Below are 10502 nucleotides of genomic sequence, written 5' to 3' on the forward strand. Positions count from 1 at the left end.
CCTGAACCTATATCACGAGAAGATGTAGCGCATGTATGCGTCAGTGCTTGAAAGGTATTGAGCATGTAGGATAGAGTAAAGCTGAAATAAAACATAACTGAAAAAGCGTAAAAGCAATTATCATAATCTGACATGATAAATTGAATTCTGAGATAACTGGATGCAATGACCAATTTATAACATGCTAAAATTGAATACTGAATTTACTGATAAATGGTCAATGCAGAGAGTCTGACTGATCTGTGGGAGCTACTGATAACCGACAATAAAACCACATGAGCTAAATATGGAGTCCGATGTATATGCCCAATCGAGAGGACCCAATATGCCCTCCCAAAGGTATAAAGGCATGCTGGCGTGATCACTGAACTGATTGCCCATAGGGGACTTACAACCTACTTGACTAGTAGTTTTGATACTATTTCGGTCTGCTAAACCCTAGTCCAACTTGGTTTTAGTCTACTCCCGTGGATTTTGTAAATTTACTGATTAAGTCTGAGTTTCTGTAAATACAGAATAGCTTGAAACTCAACATGCAAACTGAGAATGCAACAATTAATCTGGTGATTATGCATTTATAACTGAGGCATGTATATCTGAAGTGTCTGAAATATCTGACCTAGCATGTGAGATCTAAAGAAAAACAAAGCTAGGGTTCTGAAATTCATGCGATAATCTCAATAATAACATGATAATCTTATTTGGAACATATATTTAATAAGTTCATGAAGTTCTAACAATGTTCTAGAAAACCTAGGTTTAATCATGATATGTGAATCAAGAATTTGACTGAAAACTGGAGACCCAATGGGTGAAAGGAACCCACTTGTGAAATCCCACATACCTGTGATGAAATCCACGGAAAAATACTTAAGCTTTTTGGATGGAAATGATGGACACTTGTTTTGTTCTTGAACTAGGATTCTTGAGCTTTTTCTCCTTTCTTGCTTCTAGTTTTCTAACTTTTTCATTTAATGAATTGACTTAGATACGTTTTAATTATGTTTCTAGGATTAAAATTACTAAAATTTGATGATTTAGGGTCAAAACGAAGTAACTTAGGATTTAAACGGAGTGGAAAAGGTCAAAAAGACCCCTGGGAAAGTTGATGTTTGGCCAAACAACAGCCAGGACTTACGGTCCGTCGTCTGCCCAAAGCCCCGTCGTTGGGTCTATCGATAGGGCCTGCTCGACATGCCTTTACTTAAATGGGAATAACTTTTTACTCGGAGGTATGATTTTTTAAATATTGGTGGCTATGGAAAGATAATTGGATTATCTATCTGTGTGTAGGTCATGAGACACCTAATTAATTTTGTTCTAAGAGTTAGGATAATTTGAAGTTTACCCAACTGCATTTCCCCTTAACTATCTACAAATTTTCCACCTACGGACCATGCTGGTCATCCATAGATCTTGTAAGATAGTGGTTTAATGGATTCTTGATCGACGATCACGGACTAAAGACCGTCGTCTGACCTACATACCGTAAGTTCATCTGTCGTCCAAGACTTAACGAATTTTTTTGGGCTGAAATTTTTGGGAGTTTCTGATCCCATCAACGCTTCTGCAGGATGGAGCGTGGTTCAGGCTACGGTCTGTCGATGCCACGGTTGGTAGCACCTAAAGAGTTTTCTCAAAAAACTAATTTTTTGGTCTATTATGGCTATTGGGTGTTACATTATCTCCCCCTTTGGAACATTCGTCCTCCAATGAAGACTAAACTAGGTGAAATAGAGGGAGAGAGCTTCAAACCCGACTACTAAACACTGAGAACTGAGTTTCTGACTCAATTGAGTTCTGAGTATATGCAATTACGCTGAAAATGCAAGTACAAACAGAGGGAACATGATTCTAAAACTATATTTACGCATGAATGACTATAAAACTGAAGAGCACCTATTACCTCAAGCTGGAGTGGAATCGGAAGGAAAAAGGTAAGGATACTTGGCTTTTAAGGTTGTTTCCACTTCCCAAGTATCTCCCTCTACGGACTGACTCCTCCACAAAACCTTGACTGAAGCAACTTCTTTGTTCCTCAACCTTCTAACCTGACGGTCAAGAATCTCAAATTGTACATCCTCATAAGAAAGACTATCTTTCACCACCACACTCTCTAATGAAACTATAAAGGCTGGATCACCCACACACATCTTCAAGAGTGAGATGTGGAAGACCAGATGCACTGCTGCTAATTCTGCTGGCAACTCTAACTCATATGCTACCTTGCCAACCCTTTTCAAGATCTTGTAATGGCCTACATATATATGACTGAGCTTCCCTTTCTTTCCAAATCTCATCACCCCTTTCACAGGTGAGACTTTTTGAAAAATCCAATCGTCAACTTGGAACTCTAGTTACCTTCTCCTTACATCTGCATAAGAATTCTGCCGACTTTGGACTGTCTTAAGTCTATGTCTAATGAGTTGCACTTTCTCCATAGCATAAAGGACTGAATCTGGCCCTATAACAGCTTCTTCACTTACTTCAAACCAACCAATAGGAGATCTACATCTACGCCCATATAAAGCCTCATAAGGGGTCATTTGAATGGTGGAATGTTAGCTATTATCGTAGGCAAACTTAATAAGAGGAAGGTGATCATCCCAATACCTTTGAAATCGATCACACAGTCTCTCAACATGTCCTCTAAAGTCTGAATGGTACGCTCTGCCTTCCCATCCGTCTGTGGATGAAATGTTGTACTAAGGTTAACTTGAGTACCAAGACGTTTATGAAATGACTTCCTGAAAGGAGAGGTAAACTGAGGACCTCTATCTGAGATGTACACAAAGGAACCCGTGCAACCTCACAATTTCATTTATGTAAAGCTTGGCATAGTCCTCCGCCGAATCTGTAGTCTTGACCGCTAAAAGCGAGAAGACTTAGTCATCCTATCAACTATCACCCAAATGGAGGCATGCTGTCTGCGAGTACGAGGTAACCCTGTGATGAAATCAATATTGATTACATCCAACTTTTAAGTAGGAATATCGATTTCTTGAGTCATACCTCCTGGTTTCCAATATTCTACCTTGACTTGCTTGCAATTGGGGCGCTTACTCACAAAATCTGCTATATCCCTCTTCATGACATTCCACCAATAGACTTCTTGTAGATCGCGATACATCTTAGTGTCACCTGGATGAATATAATACCTAGAGATATGGGCTTCTGGAAGAATTTGCTGCCTCAACTCGCCCACATCAGGAACACACAATCTACCCTGGTAGCGAAGTACACCATCTCCCCCTTTGGAGAAAACCTCCACTCTCTGATTATGGACTGCACCCTTAAGTTCAAGCAAGATTGGGTCACTGTCTTGCTTTTCCTTAACCTCCACTAACAAAGACAATTTTGCCCCATTCTGAACTGTTACACCGCTGTCTGATATGCTCATAAGGCAAACTCCCAAGCAAATGAGCTGTGAACATCCTTCTCTAGCTCATTCCTTTCTTCCTCTACAGGGGCTACACTACCCATAGATAATCTACTAAGAGCGTCTACTACTACATTCGCCTTACCAAGATGGTAATGCACACTCATAACATAATCCTTAAGAAATTCAAGCAATCTCCTCTGGCGAAGATTCAACTCTTTCTGGGTGAACACATACTGAAGGGTCTTATGGTCAGTGAATATATCTCCATGAACACCACACAAGTAGTTTCTGCAGATCTTGAGTGCAAACACCACTACTGCAAGCTCGAGGTCATGAGTTGAATAGTTCTTCTCATTCGCCTTAAGCTTCCTAGAGGGATAAGCTATAACCTTACCTTGCTCATCAACACACAACCTAGGCCAACTCAGGATGCATCCAGAATAGATCACATAACCATTTGAACCCTCGGGTAGAGTAAAGACAGGAGCTGTAGTCAATCTTGTTTTCAATTCCGCGAAGCTTTTCTCACAATCAACTGACCATCATCTAAATCAACCTAGTCAATGGTGAGTCTATGGATGAAAATCCTTCCACATACCTTCTGTAATAATCTACTAGACCTAAGAAACTTCTGATATTTGTAGTAGAGGTAGGTGTGGGCTGCTATTTCTGTAATAACCCGTAGCCAAATCAGACCAAAAATTAGTTTTTCCGAAAAAATCTGCAGATGCTACCAACGGTGGCATCGACCGACCGTAGCCTGAACCACGGTCCGTCCTGCTAATCCGTCGATGGGACAAGAAACTCTTAAAAATTTCAGCCTAGAAAAATTGGTTAAGTCTTGGACGACGAACGGACTTACGGTCCGTAGGTCAAACGACGGTCCGTAGTCCGTGACCGTCGATCAAGACTCCCTTCAACCACTCTCTGACAAGAGCTATGGATTACCAGCATGGTTTGTAGGTTGACCTAAAGTCCGTAGGTATGACCGTTAGTGGAAAATTTGCAGCCAGTTAAAGGGAAATGCAGTTGGGTAAACTTAAAAGGATCATAAATCTTAGCACAAAATGAATTAGGTCTCCCATGACCTACCCACAGATAGATAATTGAATTATCTTTCCATAGCCACCGACTTTGCTAAAATCATACCTCCCAGTAAAATTAAATGCCCATTTTAGTAAAGTCCTGTCGAACAGGCCCTCACGACAGACCCAACGACAGGGCGTCAGGCACATGACGGACCGTCAGTCCTGGCCGTCGTGAGGCCCGACAACAATCTTCCTAGGGGTCTTTTTGACCTCTCCCACTTAATTTAAACCCTAAGTTACGTTGTTTTGACCCTAAATCATCATATTTAAGTCATTTTAGGCCTAGACATATAATTGAAACATATCCAAGTCAAATTATTAAATCAAAACTTAGAAAATTAGAAGCAAGAGAGGAGAAAAAAGCTCAAAAACCCTAGTTCAAGAATGCCACAAGCTCCAGCAGTTCCAGCCCCAAAACTTATGTATTTTTCAGTGTATTTCATCACTAGGTATGTGCGATTTTACTAGTGGGTTCGTTTCACCCATTCGGTCCTTAGTTTCAGTCAGTTCTTGATTCTCTTATCATGATTAAACCTAGGTTTTCTAGAACTTTGACATAACTTCATGAATTTATTAAATATATGTTCCAAATCAGATTATCATGTTATTACTCAGATTATAGCATAAATTTCAGAACACTAGATTTGTATTTCTTTAGTTCGTGAATTACACATGCTAGGTCATATATTTCAGACACTTCAGATATACATGCCTCAGTTATAAGTGCATAATTACAAGATTAAATTGTTGCATTCCCAGTTCGCATGTTCAGTTTCGAGCTATCCCGTATTTACAGAAATTCAGATATAATCGGTTAATTTACAGAATTCATTAGGAGTAGCATAATACCGAGTTGGACTAGGTTTTAGCGTACCCAATAGTCCAGGAACTACTAGCCAAGTAGGATGTAAGTCCCCTCTGTGGGAAATGAGTTTTGGGATCACGCCATCATGCCTTTATACCTTTGGCCGGGTATATTGGGTCCTCTCGATAAGGCGCATACATCGGACTCCATGTTTAGCTTATGTTGTTTTATTATCGGTTATTAGTAGCTCCCATAGTTCAGTCAGACTCTCTGCATTGACAATTTATAAGTATATTCAGTATTAAGTTTCAGCATGTTATAAATTGGTCATTGCATCCAGTTATCTCAGAATTCAATTTATCATGTAAAATTATTATACTTGCTTTTACGCTTGTTTAGTTATGTTTTATCTCAACTTTACTCTATCCTACATGTTCAATACCTTTTCAAATATAGACGCATACATGCGCTACATCTTCTCGTGATGTAGGTTCAGGTTCTCAGCATCCAGATCACGCATAGATCAATTTTCAATCTCCAGTTCAGCAGATTCAGTGGTGACTCCTCATTCTCCGAGGACAATAATCATGAGTTTCATTTCAGTCTTATGTCATTTAGTTTCACTGTTTGCTAGATTTAGCTGGGGGCTTGTCCCAGTATTTCTAGTCCAAGTTAGAGGCTTATTTCAGACATAGTATGATTTAGCTTAGTATTGAGTTAATATCTCCTTTGTATTAAACTCATTGTTTTCAAATATCTCAGTTATAGAGTATGGGTATTCCCCATCTATTCAGATTTAATTACGATTTAGCTTCCGCTTCAGTTTATTATCTTTAGTATGCTCATGATCATGCCAGCAGGGTTAGCTTGGGATCACCTTGTGGTTCTAGGTTCATTGTTCGCGTCTTAGGGGTAGCTCGTGGCATGACAATCTCACCTATCACTACCAGTTACTGAAATTGTCACGCCGCGAGCTACCTTGAGACGCGGACACGGAACCTAGGACCACAAGTTATCCCAAGCTAACTCTGCTAGCATGATCATGTGCATAGTAAAGATAATAAACTGATGCGGAAGATAAATCATAATTAAATCTGAATAGATGGGGAATACCCATACTGTACAACTGAGATATTTGAAAACAATGAGTTTAATACAAAGGAGATATTGACTCAATACTAAGCTAAATCTTACTATGTCTGAAATAAGCCTCTAACTTGGACTAGAAATACTAGGACAAGCCCCAGTTAAATCTAGCAAACAGTGAAACTAAATGACTAAAGACTGAAATGAAACTCATGACTATTGTCCTCGGAGAATGAGGACTCACCACTGAATATGCTGAACTAGAGATCGAAAATTGATCTATGCGTGATCTGGATGCTGAGAACCTGAACCTACATCACAAGAAGATGTAGCGCATGTATGCTCTGTATTTGAAAAGTATTCAGAATGTATGATAGAGTAAAGTTGAAATAAAACATAACTAAACAAAAATAAAAGCAAGTATAATAATTTGACATGATAAACTGAATTCTGAGCTAACTAGATGCAATGACCAATTTATAACATGCTAAAACTGAATACTAAATTTACTAATAAAAGGTCAATGCAGAAAGACTGACTAATCTGTGAGAGCTACTAATAACTGATAATAAAACCACATGAGCTAAATGTGGAGTCCGATGTATACACCCCATTGAGAGGACCCTATATTAACCTGCCAAAGGTATAAAGGCATGCTGGTGTGATCACTAAGCTGATTGCCAACACAGGGGACTTACAACCTACTTGACTAGTAGTTCTGGGACTATTTGGGTACGCTAAACCCTAGTCCAACTCGATATCATGTTACTCCCATGGATTCTGTAAATTTACTGATTAATTTTGAGTTTCTGTAAATACTTGATAGCTCGAAACTGAACATGCAAACTGAGAATACAACAAATAATCTTGTAATTATGCATTTATAACTGAGGCATGTATATCTGAAGTGTCTGAAATATCTGACCTAGCATGTGTAATTCAAGAAGTAAAGAAATACAAAGCTAGGGTTCTGAAATTCGTGCGATAATCTGAAAACTAACATGATAATATGATTTGGAACATATATTTAATAAATTCATGAAGTTCTAACAAAGTTCTAGAAACCCTTGGTTTAATCATGATATGTGAATAAGAATTTGACTTAAAACTAGGGACCTAATGGGTGAAAGGAACCCACTAGTGAAATCCCACATACCTTTGATAAAATCTACGGAAAAATAATAAAGCTTTATGGCTAGAACTGCTGGATACTTGTTTTGTTCTTGAACAAGGGTTCTTGAGCTTTTTCTCCTTCTTGCTTCTAGTTTTCTAACTTTTGATTTAATAATATGATTTAGATATGTTTTAATTATGTTTGTAGGCTTAAACTGAATAAATTTGATTATTTAGGGTAAAAACGACGTAACTTAGGGTTTAAATGGAGTCGGAAAAGTCAAAAAGACCCCTAAAAAAGTTGGCGTCGGAAGAAAAAACGTCCAGAACTGACGATCCGTCGTCTGCCCGATGCCCCGTCGTTGGGTCAATTGTGAGGGCCTATTTGACATGCCTTTACTATCAGAGGTCTGATTTTAGCAAGGTCGGTGGCTATGTAAAAAATATTCAATTATCTATCTGTGGGTTTGTCATCGGGCACCTAATAAATTTCGTTCTAAGAGTTATGATCATTTGAAGTTGACCCAACTTAATTTGCCCTTAACTATCTACAAATTTTCCACCTACGGACCGTGTTGTTCATCCATAGCTCTTGTCAGAGAGTGGTTGAATGAGTCTTGATCGACGGTTACGAACTACGGACCGTCGTCTGACCTACTGGTCCATCCATCGTCCAAGAGTTAACTAATTTTTCTAGGCTGAAATTTTTGGAAGTTTCTAATCTCATCTACAGTTGTGCTAGACAGACTGTGAAAGGCTACGGTCCGCTATGCCACCGTTGGTAGCACTTGCAGATTTTTCTGAAAAACTATTTTTTGGTCTGTTTTGGCTACGGGGCGTTACAACCATCATGCCTTAAGCCCCCGAATGCTTCATTAACCAATAATTCTATTGGATTTTCAATGGCTGCTGTAGCCTGAGTGGTCTCTATGTTTATCGAATTAGGAAACATATTCATTTCTCCCTGCATAACCCAAATGACATAATTCGTGCGGGAATGACTTGTTGATCAAATGGTCAAACACTATATTTCTAGTTTGCTACTTTCCAAAATCACATTTAGGACAATTTAATTTTATCTCAAATAACTCCATTGTTGAATGCAAAATCTAGAAATTGATTTAGGCCAAGCAAATACTCCGATGTGTTTCTTTTCATTCGAATCCAAGACTTATCCATTGAAAAATAGATTAACGTACAAGAATATATCCTACTCGATTTCATGAGTAAGAAAATGAGTCTCCATTAGCATCACTTGATGAAAATAAAAAATTATTAACAGAGAACACACAATCAAATAATTCATAAAAAACTCACACTTTATGCCAGATCCTCCCCATTGATGATGATACATTGTCTTATAAATGTATAAAATCATATTCAAAATAAACTTGTAATACGATAAAAGTTTCATTCAACAAATCATTAAAATAATAAAAAGAATGAGGAAATTATAGCTTATGTAATAGTTGCAATACAATAAATATGAATCTCATAACTTTAACTACCTAATTGGAAACAAAAACACATCCGTATCTCATCGTGTGGTGGCTATGTACTCACAAAATTTATCGTAATTCCATTTTTTACAGCAAAAATAAATACAACAACCACTTGAGTTGATTCCAAATTTAAAGTAGAATCAACATAAAAATGTTCCTCCAATAAATTATCAACATATCATATGGCAGAGCCTTCAAAAAAGATTTTGAAACAATAAGTACTTCTAGGTGTAGTACTCTACGAACAAACAACACAAAAATGACTTCATATAGTTAATATTCAATTCTACAATGTTATCATTCCATCTAATATCAAACCATACAAAATAACTGAGACAAAGTTTCAACCTTATACATGAAAGTACATAAAAAATAATGAAAACTCATTTTCAATTGATCATATCACTTTCATCTAGATAAATCTTATTATCTCAATTGATTGACTATCTAAACATATATAATTTCAATCAGCCATAATAAAAACATAAGGAGATTAGATAAAAGTTACAACTCATAAAAAATTTATGTTAGTATAAGTCAAAAAAACGTAAGTTCTAAAACAGTCAATAGATTAATGTAATGCAAAAATCACATGAAAAAATAAAAATGAAAATCTAATCAGTATATCGGAAACCCATTTATGAAAGTAAGTGAAACAAACATATTCCACATATGAGAACCCTTCTCTGATGTCTCATTCACATATTTTAAACCCATCTACAGAAAACTACAAATTCAAACGAGCACTAAATATAAATCTATAAAAATTCGAGATACCAATACAAAAATTTGAGATACCCATACAAAAATATGAGATATCCATATCAAAATTTGAGATACCCATATGAATATTCGAGATACCCATATGAAAATTCGAGATTCTCATATCAAAATTGGATCAAACTCAAAAAATAGCAATTATTTTGTTGAAAGATGAAAATAAAATTGTGTACAAGATTGTTTGGAGAAGCTGCAAACAAGAACTCTTTGATTGTGAACTGCAAAGGAGAAATAATAATAGAAAGCGTCAAAACATGTGAACTGCAAAGTGAGATAGGCTTTGGAGATGTGAAAAGTATTTGCTAAGAATAATTTAGGGAAACAAAAAGAAAAGCGGGAAGGCTTCTACGCTATTGTTTTTGGGATCTGTGAAGGTTTTGAACCGCTACTAAATATTTGTATTTACGCTAGTTTAGAAAAACCCCATAATTTAATATAATTTGTGGAGGATTGAACTTACCTTCATTTTTAAACTCCCGCTATTCAAGCGTTTTTTTGTAGTGCCATCAGCCCTCTTCATAATACTTACTATCCATTTTTTCCTTATTTAACTACCTAAAACACCCTTTCAGTTTAATATTGTCTAGGGTTTCCGCCCCCCTCCCCCCCAATGTCCCTAATAATTCACAAGCCGCAGTAGCCTCCCTCTCTCATTCCTTCCCTTCAATTTTCAACAAAACTCCAATGTTCGTTATCTATGGATAAAGGTTTTCACTCAATTTTCGTGCTATTGCTATGTCACGCGA

The sequence above is a fragment of the Solanum pennellii genome, chromosome 1, assembly GCF_001406875.1.
Source record: "Solanum pennellii chromosome 1, SPENNV200".
Classification (NCBI taxonomy): Eukaryota; Viridiplantae; Streptophyta; class Magnoliopsida; order Solanales; family Solanaceae; genus Solanum; species Solanum pennellii.